Genomic DNA, 21094 nt, shown 5'->3' with positions numbered 1-21094 from the left:
TACCCTCTACTTTTACCCTTTTCACATCCATTATCTTTACTTTAATATTTAATTAACTAATTTACGTTGTTAAAATTCTCAATGGAGTAGTGAGCATCTTAAAGTTCCAAATCCAGTGTAACGTAGCTATGTCAACCTTCCCGGATTCATGTTTTTCCATTTCATATTCGTTCTTGGTTCAGATCATACTGCCCTTTTTCAGTTGACTATAAATGCAATGCTTTTTTTTACTTCCTCTGGAGTTTTGCATGTAACAAACCCACTCCTAGAACATATGTTCATATTCACTTCCCCTCATCAATTATCTGCTTTTGGGTTAATTCACTTTCTCAGAAAAACTTTCTCTAACCCCTGGAACTTTGGTTTATAATATTACTCAGATCTTTAAACTTTTCATTCATAACTCTCTCCTCAGCTAGTAAATATATATTTGAGAAATTGTTTTATTAATTATGTTTCCCCAACTTGGTTGTATGCCCAGTGAGAATGAAAATTATTTTTGCTATGTTCACAACTTTGTTCCTGGCACCTTGTACACAATAGATGTTAAAAAATAAAACCAAAGCAATCGAAAGAGAAAGAAGAGGAAAGACTAATTATCTTGGATTCTTTGCAAATAGATTGACTGAAAATAAGGGAAAATGTGGCATAATTCCGACTGGTAAATCTGAGAATAAGTATCCCATTGAGACAGTACCTTTTAATGCTGGTATTTAGTGCTGATTCAGGTGGGCTAGCTGAATAAGACCCAAATACTAAGATCTTTTGAAATAGGCAAGTAAGTAAAGTTTGTGAAACTTATGTAAGTCTAAACACAAAGAATACATAAATCCAATTGAAGAGTTATGCATTTCTGTTATTTCTTTCCTTCTTTCATTATGCTTGACATTTTTGAAACTGAGTTTTGTTACAGTCCATTAGCCTCTTGCTACGTGCTGGTTTGATGAGATTGCACTGAGATGCATAACATAACATTTTTAGCACGAGCAATTGAAATTACAAGGTTACACAGATAGTGTGTTTTGGAGATTGTTTCAGCTTGGCCTTGATGCTGAGTTTGTGAGCAGGTAGTTTGTTGTGATAGAGTGAGATGAAATTGGTGCCCAATCATTGGAGAAAGTCGTAATGATGTATGAAATGAAAAATTCCTGCCCACCCAGTGCAAAGAGAATACAAACCCTCCTTTGCAATCACTGCTGTGCTATTTTCTCTAAAATATCATTCAACTGCAGACAAATGGAAAGTCCATGGCAAAGCCAAAACTTGCAATTTATCTGAGAAAGTGAGAAGTAAGATTCTTTGGGAGATTTGGGAAAATAAAGAACTAGGTATCCTATTGGAAGTAAGATTTATGAAAGAACATTTCAAGCACAAGGTAAAACAAGGAAAGTGGATAAGAGAGTGCCAGGAATATTTGGGAAACATCCATGATATAAGTGTGAATATGCAAATTGGGTTAGAGAGAAATTGGAAGGGGGGCCAGAGAGTTAATGGGAGGAGGCAAGTCATATGAAGACTTGTAGGCTATTGCAAGCTGTTTGCTTTATTCTGAAGTAGGAAAGCTATTGGGAGGTTTAGAGCCAGGTTATGACATGGTCAGGTATATTTGAAGAGGTTCACTCCAGCTGCTTTACGAAATTATGAAAATGAATCAGGAAGTGCTACATTATCAGGGGAGATGGAATGATAGCTCACACTATGATGGTAGCAATAAAAGTCAAGAGATTAGAAAACTTTAATCTGAAGAATGGAAAAAATAAACCTAAAACTCCTATACATGAATAAGGTAACCATACCAAGTGAGAAAAAGAAGCAGAAAAATAAAAAGAAAGTGTAATCTGGCTAACTTCTAAACATAGTATTTTTATAACATATCCTTAAACTAATGACTAAAAGAACTTCAAACAATTATGAAATTTTAGGTACTAAGTTTATCAGCATTTTCTTTTGCAGTGGTTTGAATTGGAGATTCTGAGTCCACATTTTGTGTATTCTAGGAATGATGAATTAAGTAAATACATTAAAGATAATATAATAGGAGCCAGGTTTCTCCTTTTTGAAGTACAGTGTTACAAGAAGGGGAAGGAGTTCTAGAATAAACCTTATGGTATTAGATTGAAATTTGATGTATCAGCATAAACTCAAATACATTCATGCTCTGCATAACTTTATTCAAGTCAGCGACAGACCACGTATATAATAATAGTCCTATAAGACTATAATACTGTATTATTACTGTACCTTTTCTATGTTTAAGTATGCTTAGATACACAGATAGTTGTCATTGTGTTATTATTGCCTACAGTATTCGGTACGGTAGCATGCTATACAAGTTTGTAGCCTAGGAGCAATAGAATACACCATATAGTCTAAGTATGTATTAGGCTATACCATCCAGGTTTGCAGACATTCTATAATATTTGCACAATGACAAAAATGCCTGATGTATTTCTAAGAAATTGTCTTTGTCGTAAAGTGATGAATGACTGTAATGGATATAGAAATGGATGCATATATAAATGTGCTTGTGTTCCCTATTTATTGTCCCCTCTAAGATAGCATAGATACAATGACACCTTGGTAGCAATGACTACCCCATGCCCAGATGTTGCTATTTAAACACTGTTTGCCATTAAAATGAAGGCTTTTGTGCAGAAATGATTCCAGGACTGGGTAATAACAGGAACATGTGGAAAGACTGGCAGGTATATGTCAAAAGGATGCAGGGCTCAACTGGAAGAGGCTCTTACTAACCAAATCAATTTGAACATCAGGACAAATTATGATAGTAATGCATTATAACCCATAGGATAAAATGAAGAATCTATTGGACCATAATACTACAAATATAAACTTTAATCAATTAATTAATAGGTGAAAAGAAAAAAAAAACATTTCTGTACAGCAGATTTCCAACTGATTAAGCAATAAATGTAGAAGACAGGTGTACTTAATTAATCACCATTTGGCAATCATCAGAATTATAATTGACTCAATCATGAATCATCAATAAAAGCTAAAAATAATATGTGAAAGTTTGATGAGGAACAGGATGTTGACATAATCTAAAAGTATCTCCCCACCAATTACCCGCTAATTGCAATGGGGAAAATAATAACTTTACAGTGGATAAACCTGACAGGTAAACCCATGATCAAAATCAACATCACCAGTAATGGGACAAATTGACATTATGTATTTCCTTATATTATGCACTGGTAAGTCTACAGCTTCACTTATGTGCAACTTGTGCCCCAAATGTACAACTTGAATCTACGAGGAAATATTGAGATAAATTACACAAAATGACCACCCTGTACTCTTGAAGTCAAGACAATGAAAGACAAAGAAACACTAAGAAAGTTCTGGATTTTAGGAGACTAAAGTAACCTAGCTAGGAAATGTAATGCTGAATTTCCTGATTTTTAAGAATTTTACTGTGATTATGTCAAATCATTTCATCATACTTAGGAAATACACACTAAAGTATTTAGGATAAAGGGCATAATACTCTCAAATGGCTAAAGGTTAATAAAAAACAAACAATTGGAGAGAAAGAATGAGGCAAATTAAAATAAATATTTTAATCTATGAAAAAAGGTTTATAAAATGTGCACTATTCTTGCATATTTTTAAAAATTTGACATTAAATCAAAATAAAAGGTTAATAAAAACTTTATTGGACATATTTTATTATTTTAGGAAGAAACATATTTGCAATATTGAACCTTCCAATGTAGGAATAGTCTACTTACTGCCTTTATTCCTTTTTTTAAAAAATCTTTCTTTGCCACTCAGAAAAGTTTTATAGTTTTCCAGAAAGAGATCTTGTTCATACCTTATAAAATTATTTTTGAACAAGTTTTAGTTGTTGCTGGCTTTATAATTGATTTTTTTTTCTTTTCAAAAGTTGAATTTTGATATTTATATATTTTACTTATATTTCAACCTAAGTATATCTTAATAAAGTTCTAATAGTTTGGCATATAATAATTTTTATGAGTATATAATTATATTATCTAAATATAATTCACTTTCTAATATGGTAGCAAAACATCCATAATAATGTACCACAAAAGGAACAGGAAAAATTCATTCTACTGGAGATCCTAATTATGCAAAATCAAAAATGACTACATATCTACCAATATCTATGTTTTTAAGAATGGGAGGTATAGGTAATCAAAAATTGGAATTTTATTGGAATGCTTACAGAATTAATTGTATAATTTTTTCTTAGAAGAAAAAATAAAAGTCATGCTAAATAGTCTAGTTTTAATATCTAATCTATTTTGTTATTGCATATACATAAATTAGAGTTAGCATTCTTAATTTTCAGCACAACTTGGTCATGCAAACTCTTAATACATAAACATAAATTCTTATTATTTTATGCAAGATAAAGCCATTGAGTTGATATTTATTAAGTCATCCACTTCTTTGAACGGGTCTTAGGACTAAATAACTCAATGTTACATAATCAGTGTTTCTGTAGAAAAGGTCGTGGAACAGGGAGCAACAGCTCTTGCTCAGAGAGAAAGGAACAGGGGGAGGATCCCTGAAAGGGCTGAGACCTTGGTCCAGAAATGAGACTACTGGAGTTGGCACATACTCTCCTTTTAAATGATAACCCTGAAGTCCAGACTGTCCCTATGACAAACATGTATGTTAAAAAGATTTTTCTCCCTGATAAAACATGCAAAAAGGAAGCTCTTTAAAACCCCTACACCCTTCTTTAATGCTTAGGACTCTTTCATCTTTAAGGATATCTTGTTAAAAACTGTTGCAGCCATCTTGGATCCCTGAATGGAAAGATAAGAGAATCATTAAAATGGCCACTTACTACAGCCACATGTCTTTGAACTACTGTATAATGACCTGCCGATTCTGAAGTGATGTAACTAAGCCATCGTTAGCCAGATATTTTCCTATTAGAAGCTGAGTACAATCTACCTGATCATTGGAGCCTGAAAGTTCAAGGTTATAGAGAATTATAATTATGCCACAGCACTCCAGCCTGGGCCACAGAGCAAGACCCTATATCAAAAAAAAAAAAAAAAAAAGAAAAGAGAAATCCTACTTGATACATACGTTTAACAGTAAAGGTAGCAGAGCTTCAAAGCGGTGAAATCACAGTGAACTAGGACCACTAACAAAGCAACTTCCTCTTGCCAGATCTACCCCCAGTGGGAGAATGTAGGACCAAGGACTATAAGAATGTAGGGCCATAAGAATAGTTTTGGCTTTGGCTGGCCCTGGGAAGAAAAAAATATGTGGAAGTAGAATGTCAGGAAATTGACGCATCCTCTTTTAGCTAAAAAATTGGTTTAATTTTTTATTTTTGTACACTCAATGAATATATCACTATGATTTAAAATATTAGTACCTGGTATGAAGGTGGACACAAGTATCCAGAAGTATTAATACAGTGGATAGATTAAAGAGTACACTGTCTAATTAATTGGTCTAGCCATATTAGGAAATGTCACAGGAATTTAATACATTCACAGCTATTGGGAATACCTGATATTTTTATGAGGAAGAGGAAGTATAGAAGAATACAAATATTTTATTGACCCTAGCACTATTGTAGCAAGATATTAGGTTATGCTTTTAAGTAGTTATTTTCTCATTTAATACTTAAACCACTTCTAGTATAGGCATTATTAACATCTATAGATGGGAAAAGTCAAGGCTTAGAGAGGTTATGTGAATCCTAGATCACACAACTAACAATCACTGAAATCAAGGCCAGGAACCTGTTCTCTACAACATCAAAGTCTGTACTTTTACTTACCATGCTGTGAAAAATTTACATTATGTTATTTTTTTTCTGGCACCTGGGCAATCCAAACAAAATGTCTTCCTCAACTCTTCGTTGCAGAATTGTCAAATTGCAGAGTGTCTTCTTTAACAATATCTTTGAGCTGATTTTTTTAAATAAGTCTGCTGAAAGTTTACAGAACTCTGCTAAGTCTCAGTTACTTTTCAACTTAATGTCTGTGATTCAATAATAAAAGCAATTTATTAGGGATACAATTTGTTGTTATTCTTTGAAAGAAACAGACAGATGATACTTATACTGCTAAATGATTTTGTCTCCAGGCCTAAAATAATTACAGGCATATGTAGAGAAAGAAACAAGGGAACAGGTCAGAAGATTGCAGGTTGTCTTGAGATGAAAACAAATATCTCAAAAAGGGGGCCAAGATGAGTTTCAGAAAATATAATCAATAAATAATATACTAATAAAAAAATTTTAAATAAAAGGTTATTATTGAGATTACATTTGTTTAAGAAAAGAAATAGCTAAACTTTTAGGGCTAGCATGAGTTGAATAAATTTGCTAAATTTTACTCTTATATTAGATGAATATGTACATATAATATTTTACATTTTTATAAAAAAAGTTGCAAATTTATCATACTATACAAGGTATAGGAAGGTAGAGTGGCTTATTCAATATTATTGAATAATCAATAATTATTATCCAATAATTATTGGATAATATTAGTGGATTATTCAGAACACATACAGTGTTCTTGTTAAAGGTTCCATGAATTATCTTTAGAGTTTCTGTTATCATCTGAGATATAACGATTTCAAAATATAAATCATTCATATAATTCTAACAGGAAGAGATAGCCCAATCTGTTGAATTAACTGAGTCCAACGGTTAAAAGTGTTAAATGAAAGTTTGTATTGATTTAAAGATTTAAGATTTGGGGAAAAAATAGCTAGTCTTGAATTATGGTGTGTAATAACAAAAAAAATAGCAATAATAATAATGTTATATAATTTAGATAAAACTTAAGTCATATAAAAATACAGTATTTGTGTCAGTGATTTAATGCAATTTGTATGAAACAGTCCAAAGGATTTCAAATAAATATAGTATCAAAGTGAATCAACATCATAAGTTTTCTCTGCTTTCTACCCAAGTGACATTGCTCTTACAAGTCAATTATACCCTCCTGATTCTTAGTTAGTGGGCCTTTTTCCTTCCCTGCATAATCCCAGGTAATTGGGGGTCAGAGGAGATGTCTTATATGAGAGGTAGAAGAGAGACAGGAGTTATATTTTTTATTAACTTAGAAGATCATTACAGACCACCAAACACAGAAGCAGGTCTCATACATTGTCACTTATCCTGGGAGCAGCAGCCAGGGCTACAGCTCCTCCCGCTCCTGCCTGATCTCCTCTAAGCACTTCTCCAGTTCCTGGGGCAGGTGTTTATTTGGCTCCACAGTGAAGGGTGCCATTGTCCCCTTCAAGTCACTTACATCACAAATATTCGATACTCAAAGATAATGAGAGACCAGCATGGGTTCAATCCAGCCTTAGAGGTTCTAGCACATTCTCTCAGTTGCAATTAATATACATCTTCCCCTAATGAGCCTCCAGCATTCCTTTCTGGCTTTATCGTCTGCTCCCTGTAAGCCCCAACATCATAGGCAAAATAAATCAGATTCCCACAGACTGTTTCACTGAAAAAGTTTAAGAATTGTGTAAGGACAAAATATAAATATAACTATATTTATATTATAATTTTTCTCAAAAAAATTAAACAGCTTTATTGAGGTGTAATTGAAACATCATATAATCTACTCCATTTAAAGTGCACAATTCAATGAGGTTTTTTAAAGGATTTTTGTGATTTTTTTAATTTCAAAATATTACAAGGGTACAAATGTTTTGGTTATACATATCGATTTTGTTATGCTTGAGTCAAGGTTGTAAGTGTGCCTATCACCCAGGTACTGTTCATTGTACCTGTTAGGTAGGTTTTTAACCATCCACTCCCCTCCCCCACTTGATTTCCACTGAGTTTTACTTCCCTCTGTGCACATGTGTTCTCATCGGTTAGTTCCAGGTTAATAGCAAATACATATGGTGTTTTTTTTTTTTCTCATTTATTAGATACTTCACTTAGGAGAATGGTTTCTATATCCTTCCTGATTGTTGCAAAAGGCCTTCATTCATTCTTCTTCATAACTATGCAGTATTCCATAGTATACACATATCACATTTTCTTAATCTACTCGTAAATTGATGGAGACTTGGGTTGATTCCACATCTTTGCAATTGTGAATTGTGCTGCAATAAACATTCGAATGCAGGTGCATTTTATTTTTGATAAAATGACTTCTTTTCTTTGGATAAATACCCAGTAGTGGGATTGTTGGATCAAACGGTAGGTCTACGAGTTCTCTGAGGAATCTCTCTACTGTTTTCCACAGAAGTTGTACTAATTTGCAGTCCCACCCACAGTGTATAAGCATTCCTTTCTCTGCATCCATGCCAGCACCTCTTGTTTTTTGACTTTTTAATAAAAGCCATTCTGATTGGAATAAGGTGCTATATCATTGTGGTTTTAATTTGAATTTCCCTGGTAATTAGTGTTGTTGAGCATTTTTTGATATGTTTATTATTCATTTGTTTATCTTCTTTTTAAAAGCTTCTGTTCATATCTTTTGCCCACTTTTTAATGGGGTTGTTTTTTTCATATATGCTTTGCTTGTAGATTCGGGTTATTAGCCCTTGATCAGATGTACAGCATGTGAATATTTTCTTCCATTCTGTAGGTTATTTGCTCTGTTGATTATTTCCTTAGCTGTGCAGAAGCTTTCTAATTTAATCAAGTCTAATTTATTTATTTTTGCTGTTGCAATGATTGCCATTGGAGTCTTATTCAAAAAATCTTTACGTAGGCCCATATCTAGAGGAGTTTTTACAACATCTTCTTCAATAATTCTTATGGTTTCATGCCTTATATTTATGTCTTTTATCTGTCTTGAATTAATTTTTGTGAGTAGTAAGATATATGGATCCTATTTCAATCTTCTGCATGTGGCTATCTAATTTTCCCAACACCATCTATTGAATAGGACTTTTTCCCCCAGTGTATATTATTATCTGCTTTGTCAAAGAGCAATTGGTAATATAATTACTTTTAAACAGCTCTTCTAGATTTGTTTCTCTTATATTTTATACCCTGTTTTTGTGCCCTATTACTTTTTCTGTATTATATTTCAAAAATTTACAGTATTATCTTTAAAAATTGCTCTTTGGCTCTTCATATTGTGTGCTATTAGACCAATCTCAACAGCTGAAATAGAAACAGCAATTAAAAATCTCCCTAAAAAGAAAAGTCCCGGTCCAGATGGCTTCACACCCGAATTTTACCACACTTACAAAGAAGAACTAGTACCTATCTTGCAGAAACTATTCCACAACATCGAGAAGAACGGAAACCCCCCCGACACCTTTTATGAAGCGAATATTACCCTGATACCAAAACCAGGAAAGGATACAAAAAAAAAAAGAAAACTACAGACCAATATCCCTAATGAATATAGATGCAAAAATTTTCAACAAAATCTTAGCTAACCGAATCCAGACACTTATCAAAAAAAATAATCCACCACGACCAAGTGGGCTTCATCCCAGGGATGCAGGGATGGTTCAACATACGTAAATCTATAAATGCAATTCACCACATAAACAGAAGCAAAAACAAAGACCACATGATTCTTTCAATAGATGCAGAAAAAGCTTTTGACAAAATTCAACACCCTTTCATGATACGAACATTTAAGAAAATAGGCATAGAAGGGACATACCTAAAAATGATACAAGCCATATATGACAGACCCATAGCCAACATCATACTGAATGGGGAAAAATTGAAATCATTCCCACTTAGAACTGGAACCAGACAAGGCTGCCCACTATCTCCACTTCTGCTCAACATAGTGCTGGAAGTCTTGGCTACAGCAATCAGACAGGAAAATGGACTCAAAGGTATCCAAATAGGGGCAGAAGAGATCAAACTTTCACTGTTTGCTGATGATATGATATTGTATCTAGAAAACCCCAAGGATTCAACCAAGAAACTCCTGGAACTGATCAATGAATTTAGTAAAGTCTCAGGATACAAAATCAATACACAGAAATCAGAGGCATTCATATACGCCAACAACGATCTAATTGAGAACCAAATCAAAGACTCAATTCCCTTCACAATAGCAACAAAGAAATTAAAGTACCTAGGAATATACTTAACCAAGGACGTAAAAGACCTCTACAGGCAGAACTATGAAACACTGAGGAAGGAAATAGCAGAGGATGTAAACAGATGGAAATCCATACCATGCTCGTGGATCGGCAGACTCAATATCATCAAAATGTCTATACTACCCAAACTGATCTACAGATTCAATGCAATACCTATTAAAATTCCCATCAGCATTCTTCACAGATATAGAAAAAATAATTTTACGCTTCGTATGGAACCAAAGAAGACCCCGAATATCAAGAGCAATTCTAGGCAACAAAAAATAAATGGGAGGCATTACTATGCCAGATATCAAACTATACTACAAAGCTGTAGTAATTAAATCAATATGGTATTGGCACAAAAATAGGAATATTGACCAGTGGAACAGATGTGAGAATCCTGATATAAAACCATCCTCATATAGCCATCTAATCTTTGACAAAGCAGCAAAAACATACGCTGGGGAAAAGAATCCCTTTTCAATAAATGGTGCTGGGAAAACTGGATAGCCACCTGTAGAAGGCTAAAACAGGACCCACACCTTTCACCTCTCACAAAAACCAACTCACGCTGGATAACAGACTTAAACCTAAGGTATGAAACTATTAGAACTCTAGAGGAAAAAGTTGGAAACACTCTCCTAGACATCGGCCTGGGCAAAGAGTTTATGAAGAAGTCCCCAAAGGCAATCACAGCAGCAACAAAAATAAATAAATGGGACATGATCAAACTACAAAGCTTCTGCATATCCAAAGAAATAGTCATGAAAGTAAACAGACAATCTATAGGATGGGAGGAAATTTTTGCATCCTATGCATCCGATAAGGGACTGATAACTAGAATATACTTAGAACTCATGAAAATCAGGAAGAAAAAATCAAATAACCCCATTAAAAAGTGGGCAAAGGACTTGAACAGAAACTTCTCTAAAGAAGACAGAAGAATGGCCAACAAACATATGAAAAAATGCTCAACATCTCTAATCATCAGGGAAATACAAATCAAAACCACAATGAGATATCACTTAACCCCAGTGAGAATGGCCTTTATCAAAAAATCTCCAAACAATAAATGCTGGCGTGGTTGCGGAGAGAGAGGAACACTCCTACACTGCTGCTGGGACTGCAAACTAGTTCAACCTCTGTGGAAAGCAATATGGAGATACCTTAAAGCGATACAAGTGAATCTACCATTTGATCCCGCAATCCCATTGCTGGGCATCTACCCAAATGATCCAGTGACACTCTACAAAAAAGACACCTGCACTCGAATGTTTATAGCAGCACAATTCATAATTGCAAGGCTGTGGAAACAGCCCAAGTGCCCATCAATCCAAGAATGGATTAATAAAATGTGGTATAATGTATACCATGGAGTACTATTCAGCTCTAAGAAACAATGGTGATATAGCACATCTTATATTTTCCTGGTTAGAGCTGGAACCCATACTACTAAGTGAAGTATCCCAAGAATGGAAAAACAAGCACCAGATATATTCTCCAGCAAACTGGTATTAACTGAGTAGCACCTAAGTGGACACATAGGTACTACAGTAATAGAGTATTGGGCAGGTGGGAGGGGGGAGGAGGGTGGGTATATACATACATAATGAGTGAGATGTGCACCATCTGGAGGATGGTCATGATGGAGACTCAGACTTTTGGGGGGAGGGGGGGAAATGAGCATTTATTGAAACCTTAAAATCTGTACCCCCATAATATGCCGAAATAAAAAAAAAAAATGAAGAAAAAAAAAAAGAATATGCCCTCTGTAGGTTGTCTATTTTGACTATTTCTTTTCCAAAAATTCAAATTGCTTTTTTATTTCTTAAATAGGTGCCTGTTCTGTTTCTTTGTTTGTTTGTTTCCTTTTTGTAATTTCAGCATAATATGGGGGTACAAATGTTATGGTTACATACATTGCTCTTGCCTTCCCTCCCCCTCAAGTCAGAGCTTTAAGCATGTGTGTTGAGGGGGGCAGCAGTCTACCTGGTTACCCTAAATTACCTCCTCATTTTACACCTTATATTTGCCACAGACTCTGTCCCTGTCATTCCTCTCATTTATTTGTGCTCTCATTTTCTGTGCTTTTACAGTGCCTGTTGCCTAGCACATGCATAGTAGATGTTCATGGAATCAAACTGTAGGTGTCCAGGCAGACCCTGGCTGAGCATACCAACAACACCATTACTGAAGGGGTCTCTAATTTGGGAGATGATTGGAATGGCTGATTCTTCAGTGTCCTTTCAATGTTTAAAGTCTATGATTTGAACGACTGTGCATTAATCTGTGTCGTGTGCAAATGTAGAGGTAGCATCTCCCTTCTTGCTTTGTCTTTTTAAATCTCCTTGATAATTAAATAAAAAAAAGAACATAAAAAAGGAATGCGCCCCTAGAACTTTTCATTATTAATGTTCTATGACTAAATTGGAAATCTGCTACTGTACCCCAAGGGGGTGATTAATTTAGCAGACTAGGAGTTTTGATTAAAAAGGAACGAAATGTCTGACACGCAGTCTATTTATCAGTTATTATGATATTAAAACACTCTAATCATTGTGGTGCCTAAATTAAGACTTCACAGCCTAAATGTCACTTCATTTGCTTCTTTTGATTTGGTGATGTTTTATGGGCTTATTATCTGTGAATGTGTATGCATGTGTGTGTGTGTGTGTGTGTGTCATACACTCTCCCTATCTTTGAGGAAAACTAATGCAGCAGGAAAGCTTTCTGACACAAGCTGTATTCCCTATTTCTCCATGTTTCAGGAAACATAAGGAATATATAGAGAATCTTATAATTCCTGAATTAGCTGGTCATTTATGAAATATATTGACATTAAGCAGCCAAAATACCAGTTATTAGAACTTATTATATTAACAAAAGTTTTAATCTGAAATGAATTCTTCCAGACTCACATATTAAAAGAAAAGTTGTAATACATCATTACTTTCAATATTACCTCTACTTTAGAAATAAACAGCATACAACATGGGAAAAGTTGATATAGGTTTTGTAGATATAATCATTCAATTAGTATAGTTTTATTTGATTATTTTAAGCTTGTAGATTATGCTAAAGATTTCAAGTGATGTTAAATGCATAAAATAATTATATAACATAATCTTGATGGTTGATTTTTAATTTATGAAAATGTCATATTTTAACTTCTCTTTTCTTAAATAATTTCACTATCCTTTCCCATATTGAAAATTAAGTAAAATATAATTTCCTTGCCACACCCCACCCTTTCCTCCTCTCTCCTCTCCTTCAGCATGAAATCATAACCTACCTTTTTTTTTTTTATTGATTTCTAACTAACTTTTCAAACATAACCTAAGTAAGAGTGATTGACTAGGTTGTTCTTTCTCAATCTTATTTGTAACCCATTTTTAAAAATTTAAAAGGCTCAGACCTGGAGCAATGTGGGTTACATTTGGAGGAATAATGATCCAGTTCTTCACCCTTCTTTCCACCCAATCCATAGATTTAAAAATGATTACATATCTTGCATTGGAAGAAACAAGAAAGCAGTGGGATCCCAGAACAGAAATAATATCAGCAACGAAAAGCCACTGACACACTAGTCAACTTACTGACACCAATTTCAAAAGCTCAGGTCATTCAGAATCCCCGAATGAAAGATAAACTAGGTGGAATATCCAGGAAGATCTTGGTGGTATGAAGAGAAAATACTCTAACTCCTAAAATTGCCAAAGAGAGACTAGACAGAATCAACACATGATCAATCCAGGTCAGAAACGGAAATCGCCTTCTATTTTCTTCTCACCTTCATAAAATAAAAGTCATATGAGGTGTGTGGAAAGTAACAATAATTATAATAATATAAAAACAATTAGTATTCATTAATGTCTCACTATACCGTATTAGACACAATGAAAATTATCTTCTATCTATTTTATAATTACAATTTTACAAATTCCCTCTGAGGTAGGTAATATCATTGTCCTCATTTTGTAGCTTTATTGTCCTTGAGAAATAAGTTATCCAAAAGCAATTACCTTTCTCGTGGAAGAAATTGGACTCCTATTGCCAAAACCGAGACTCTTAATTGCTACTAAAAAAACACCATGTTCTCTGAGAGCTAGCAGCTGCAAATTGACTCTTACATGTAGACTTCTCTCAAATATTTTTAAAATTGAACTAATAATCTGGGATTGGTCTATGATTCAAAAATCATAAATCAAATACCAGATAAGAGGGACCCTTCCTTGTAACAGATGCTTGTTTTCCCCATCTATTCAGTTTTTTCAGGATGATCCCAGATGAATGCTACATGAGAATGGTGATAGTAAAAATTCAAAGTTCTAAATACCTAAGAGTGAATCATACTTTTGCCATAAACTAGCTATGTGAGATTTTCACCAGTTGCTTCTGTTTATTGGAGTTTCAGTTTGCTCATATAGAAAATGAAGTCTTAAGATAACTGCCTCCTAGTTGACCTGTAAATATACAAGATAATGTATGTGAGGTGTCTTGTGCTGTGGTTGACCTATGCCACTCCCTTCGAAAATATTCATTAGCATTTCAAATTCTTCCTAGCTCAGTATCTCCCTCCATAGCTGCTGATAGAGAGAGATTTAATAACTACAAACGTGGGCACCAAGTATCCTAAAAGCTATCCCAGTTCTTGTTTCTAATGTCAACCTTAATCCTCTTCCCGACAGAAAAACGGAAAAGTCTTCTGTGGTCCAAGATAGGCCATTCACCCTTAATTTAGCATGTATTAGATTTACATTTAGTCCTTTCCTCTGGATAACTTATTTGGGAAAAAAGTGTTTCTCTTTTTTTTGTTTGTTTGTTTTTTGTCCCCTTTCCAATTTTTTTCTTCTCTTTTTATTTATTCTGTGGCAATTCCTAAGCAAAATAAATAAAACTAAGTAGTTAAAAATATATAGAGAAGAAACAGAAGTTGTGCTCAGAGACATCCAACATGTTATAAACAGATCTAGAACAAATAAAAATAAGCAATTTTGAGATTGATCAAGGGAAAAAAAGAACCAGTCACATCATACATTATTGTGATTCTGAGCTTGAGAAAATAAACCAAAATGGCCGGCCCTGTTTGGAGAGAGATGTGTCTACTGTTTTCAGGCAAAGCTGCAGAGAGCTGGTTAAAAGTAAACTAGATCCTTATGCTTCCTTAGAAGGAAGTAGAGAGGGGTTGTTTGTAAAAGATAACTTTTTCTATAAGAAGGGAGCAACTCTGATTTGAGAATACCTCCCTGCCATGGCCAAGCAGAGGCTGACTGTATTCCCAAAGTAGATTTTCTGTTTTAACCCTATAATAATGGTTTTCAGAGAACTCTGAAAAACACAGCTTCTTTCTCTTCTTGCTTCAAGGATCCTCTGGGTTTATTTCCATCATTAGTTGAAACAGTAAAGCTAAGCTAATGATTCTGTGTGCATTTTAAGGTCTGAGGATTCAAAAAAAGGTCAGTTATCCTCCTCTACCTTTATTGGGGTTGAGGTATCAGCAGTGATTACTGGTGATCTCCTTACACTTTTCTGCTTGCTGGATTAAAACCTGGGATGGAGCCAAGAGTGACAATAGCTTTGCATTGAAACTGAAAAAGAATTTAAATTCTATATGCATGTTGCCATTCATGTTTATTTAATGCACAGGCAGTTTGGCATTCAGGAGATAGTGTGGCAATAATGTGATGAGGGTCATGCTAACAAAGACCAGTTCCTTCAGATACTTGCATTCAAATGAGACACAAAACCATACCTATGGCATTTGTGGACTTTATGCTTGAGCTATGTTATTTTGTTGATTTTGTTTTCTTCTTCTTTTTTCTTTTGCTAAATGCAGTGCTTCAGGGAAAGGGACATGGATAGCCTCAAAATGGATTAGTAGACATTTGATTGGAGATACATTTGGAATGAAATGAAAGTAAAGTCACTTATTGTGTGTGATTGAAAACAAATAGGAAAGCGTGGCACATAAAATTATGTATGATAGCACTAATGGGAAAAGGGGGGAAGAATGTCAAGAATAGTCAGAAAAATAAAGTTGTTTCTGGCTGTAAATTGAATTATTATTTGAGTATGCAAAGACAGAAATGATGTTGAATTGGACAGCACTAATATTATGGGTTCTGTTCTAAATCCATGGATAGCAGTTTATACTGTTTTGTAAGCATCATTTTTAGTTCCCAGTGGAGCATATATAGGGAGATTATAGTGCTATTGCCTCATCTTTTTTTTAACCATCATCGCATTGTCTTTTATGAAGCATTGTTTCTGTTTTCTGGGATACTCTAGAGGAAAATAATGAGAGATTCCAGTAACCTCTGCTGAGTGGGGAAACAGGAGTTACCTGTAACTATTTGTCTTTCTTATTTCTATTTAAATTTAAAGTTATTAGGTGTGAAGTTTATAGATCAACAGTATATATCCCCTTACATAATGTCAGTCAATTCATATAACGAATGCTAAAGATTATTTTCAGTAGTTTCTGGACTTTGTACATTTTCATACATTCTAACTCTATGTAAGGCCCAGGATCCAAACCAGTGTGTTTGTGACTTTACTCAGAGATGGCCAAAGCCTTGTTTTCATTACCATTTTCTTCTCAGCATTCCAGTGTCATATATTTCTGCATATTTTTTCAGGATCTTTTTCAAAAAAAGCTTTTCATGAATATAGGAAATAAAATAGAAAAGATCACAGCAGTGGGTTAAGTATCAGTGACAAATTTAATTTAAGATTTGTTCTAATATTTTCCTCTGTATCCTCAAAAATGGCAATGTACTTTGTCCTATTTCAGTTGGATACCACTTTCATTATAAACTTCTTACTAAAAAAGAGTTAATTTAAGTGTTTATTCCCTTTTTCTATCAGAATCATGCCATTTATACCTTGCTTAAATGTAATAAACAGAATAAATATTGTAGCAGTTTGGAAGATGGATTTCTTATGTTGAAAACAATATAGCAAGCAATAATGAGCTCTGTCTCTGGTATGAAAGTTAGAAACAGTCTTGAAAAGCCCAGGGAGATGAGCATCTATAGAAGGTTTTATAAAAGACGAATGTTTGCCTTTACCATGACTCACAATTATGCTACTAAATAGAAATCTGCATTTTGCCTAACTGCTAATACAACTGCAGAACTCTACGATTCTGATTTCAAGTAGAGATGTAATTAATGGGTATAATAGACAAAGTCCAAAGGCGCAGCTACATCCTCCATTTATTATTGCAAAAGTTTGTTATGTCACTCCTGAAAACCATTTGAAATCTATGTGAATTTTTGCTTGATGACCAATGGATCCAGGTGAATATGAATCAATTTGAATCAGGTTCCCAAATTTATAAGGTGGGTTTTAAAAACACATCTAAAAGAAATTTCTAGGTTTTCTTCATAGCGAGAAAGCAAAATAATTATTAAAAAATTATTATGAAAAATAATTATTAAAAATTATTACTTTTCACATGATGTCTTTTACATATACTTTACAACTTACTGGCATTCTTCTGAAGAACGGGAATGTTCTTCATAATTATTGTATTCAAAATATAATCTATACAGAATAGTTGTCCAAAAAGTAAGTGCTGGGTACCAATGTCCATTAACGAAAGAATTGTCATTAGAATTTAATAAATGATTTTTTCCCCTGAACCTTGGGGATGTGCAAGTGAACTTTCCCACAGCATCCTTAATTCTGCTAATATCAAGACAAGGTAGGTAGGTAGGTAGATAGAATGATTTAAAAGTGTTGTGCAGCTCCTTCAGACCACATTGAGAAATGTGTCCATGCTTAAGATTGTTCAACGGCCACACGCTGGGTTAATTACAAGCCACAAAAAGGACCACATAACCTTTTTAACCAATAAAAAATGTCTATCATATTTCAACCTTGTATCTAGTCCTTTCATTCTTCACTCAGAGAATTCAGGAGAATTTACGACACTTATTCTCTCACTTGTCCAGCTAAGAAATTCAGTTTTAAATATGTTACTTTAGAGGTCTGAGATTATCATTTAATAGTTATTTACTCACTGGAAGTTTTACATTGTGTGTCTTTTGTCTAGTGTGTCTTTTTACTCTCTGCTAGGCAAAGACAGCCTTGGTCCTCTCCTTAGTTTACACACACTCACATTAAGTCTCAGAGGCCAACTCGAGCCATTAAGACCAGACCTGTTTAAACCAGGAAACTGCTCTTTGATACTCAAATGTTATAATTAATTGCATTTTACTTCCAGCTTTCTTATAGTTTGATGTTTCACTCATAGAATATGAACTTCAATCAAGCCACATAAATCTCTGTCCAAGCCACATCCTCGTGTTAGCACGCCACCTGTCTTGATCTGTGCAAACAGCTGCACCACAATCTTCAAAGTGATTGAATGATTTACCTAAATCTCTGACTTAAAAACATTCATTAAAAGTGTCCTAACACTGTATATAGTCGTTGCGTATATATGCTTGCTTGTTCATCCCAAGAAACTTATTTAATTTTATTTTTTTATAACAACTGTGCACTTGGACCCACACTGGGATCCATGGTTGTTAGGCGGTTGGCAGCACAAACCCACCAGCCTGGTAAGAAGAGAGCCAAAATGTGCTACGCAATATATAGAAGCTACTTTTGCTTCTCTATCGGGTTTGTCATCTGCTAAGCCTTAAATTCCTTCTAGCAGCACCTTTACCTTTTACATATTTCCCCATTATAATGCCAGTTCCTATGCCTATCTTTCTAAGTGAAATCACTTAAAAAAACATAGCTTTGCATTGCAAATTGGAACATCCAAGTTCACTACATTGATATCCTCTGAAACCACATAGTGTGATAAAAAAACTTCTTGCTAGTATAATTGATGTTAGGAATATTCAGTAAATCTCAATTCAGCAAGTATTTGTTGAGATGCAATGAGATACAATTCATTCATTAGGGAGATATTTATTGAATGTCCATTAAGTGAAAGGTATTTTTCTGCTATCAGAATGTAAGCAAAGAGTAAGAGGGATACAATTCTCTCCTATAAACAGTTTTGGAAATATGAAGGTTATCAAGCCATGGGGATTTCAAAAGAAATGAGACATTTGCCTAAGCATGAAAAGAGTTTATTCAAAGAAAACAACAAAAAACATGAAGTACTACAAACAGTGTGAAAATGTCATAGTTAAAGCACAAGTGAGTAAAATGATTGAAAATGAAATGTCAGCTACATAATAAAAAGTGCAGTGAAGGAAAATAAACAAAAAATGGATCAATTGTCAGCTAATGATGTGGCGCTTGCTATTTTATAGAGAGAGGTAATCCTGATAAAATTGCATATTTGAAGTGAGGGATGAATCATGTGAATATTTAAAGGAAGGCCTTGCCAAGACCAGTAAAATGCAAATATAAATTCCCTCAGAAGAAAAAAAAATGACATTCTTCCCCAATTTTCTGCATTTATTTATTTTTGAGAAACAGTAAATATAACGGAGAGAGTAGCGAATCTGGAAATGTGAGGAAGCGCCCGGCGCCAGATCACTCAGGTACACCTTGGTAATGACGTCAGGTTTGGAGTATTTCCTGAATGTGATGGAAGCCATTGCGTTATTTTGTTAAGTGAATTATGTGATCCTACATTTATTTGTGAAAAATAGAAAATGAAGGAGTTGGAAATATTGGGTAGAGGGACAGTTGTTAGCAGTCTGTTGAAGGTGTCTATAGAAATATGATTTATCTAGAATGCTGGAGGTAATATAATGATAGAGTTCAGATACATTTAGAGAGTAAATAGGATACTTACCAATGGCTTAGGTGTGAATTGTTTAATAAGCAAGAAGATCAAAGGTTCAAGAGCAATGGCTACAAAGAAATAATCAAGGAACAGAATCCCAAACAGAAAAGCACTTCAGAATGAGCATGAAACTAGAGTAGCATCCAAACAGAGGTGAGTTCCTGGTCTGGTAGAAATAGCAGAGTGGTAAGCCTGACATAGACTTTATAGCCTCAGACAGAAATTAGAAAATCTTTTGATGACAGTATAAGTGAGCAGGACATAGCAGAGTCTGTAATAGCCTAAAATGCAACAAGAAATTATTTAGTTCAATAATGTACAATTCTTCTCCACACCAGAATTTTAATGATTAAGTAGCCATGAGCTATAAAAAAGAGAGAATTTATGAAATTTTGGACAATTTTGGATTGATTGGACTCCAATTCTGCAACAGATATCCATAGAATGATAATGTGCACATTTATATATATGTTTGTGTATATATGCATACATACACATATATTTCTCCTACATATATACATATACATAAATATCTACATATATATCCATGTACTTATATATTTCCTATCATTCTGTTTCTATAGAGAACCCTGATAATACAGTAGGATAAGAATTATGAGTTGAACTGTCCAAAAGTGATCTTGATCTTATTAAATCTATAAGCCCCTCCTCCAGAATTTCTACACAAAAGAAAAGAATTTCTACACAAAAGTGTGTACTCTCTACAATCTTTGTAAAAAAACCAAAAAACAAAGCAAAGCAAAATATATTTTACTTTACTCTGAGATTTTATATAAAATATATAAATATGTATATTTATATGTATATAAATATATATTATTTTCTTCAGTATATATGGGCATACATAGGTATTTCTGTGTGTGTGTAGTATACATACAAATATATAAAATAAAATAAGATTAGAAATCATGCAAAATGCTAGAAAATATAATAACATAATCAAAGGAAAGATAAATCAATAAAAGCATACCCACTGATGACCAGATATACTTTGTATGAAAGACCAAAAAAAGTTTACATATACATATTTCATTATATTGGTTTAGTGGGTAGTAGTATGAAAAATTACAGAACACAAAATGATAATAAGGTGATATTATGAAAAACTTTAAGCTAATAAGGTCAGAAACTTAAATGCACAAACTCTATAATGCTAGCATAATTCTGACATAATATCTCCAATTTTGCCATTATTTAAAATAGTTTTGACTATTAAAGATTATCTGAAATTCTAAGTAAATATAAATTCAGCTT

At 33.8% G+C, this 21094-nt stretch overlaps 1 long non-coding RNA gene across 2 annotated transcripts in view; it reads left to right on the top strand.

Moving 5' to 3' along the window:
- LOC105869286 (uncharacterized) overlaps nucleotides 1-18490 on the top strand; it is an 85840-nt gene extending 67350 nt beyond the window's left edge. For both annotated transcript variants that reach the window (XR_012915084.1, XR_012915085.1), the window contains one exon: nucleotides 18320-18490. This is a non-coding gene — a long non-coding RNA (uncharacterized LOC105869286). The remainder of the gene's footprint in view (nucleotides 1-18319) is intronic.
- Nucleotides 18491-21094: the final 2604 nt, after the last annotated feature.

The sequence above is a fragment of the Microcebus murinus genome, chromosome 26, assembly GCF_040939455.1.
Source record: "Microcebus murinus isolate Inina chromosome 26, M.murinus_Inina_mat1.0, whole genome shotgun sequence".
Lineage (NCBI taxonomy): Eukaryota > Metazoa > Chordata > Mammalia > Primates > Cheirogaleidae > Microcebus > Microcebus murinus.
This window is presented reverse-complemented; position numbering and strand designations above follow the sequence as displayed.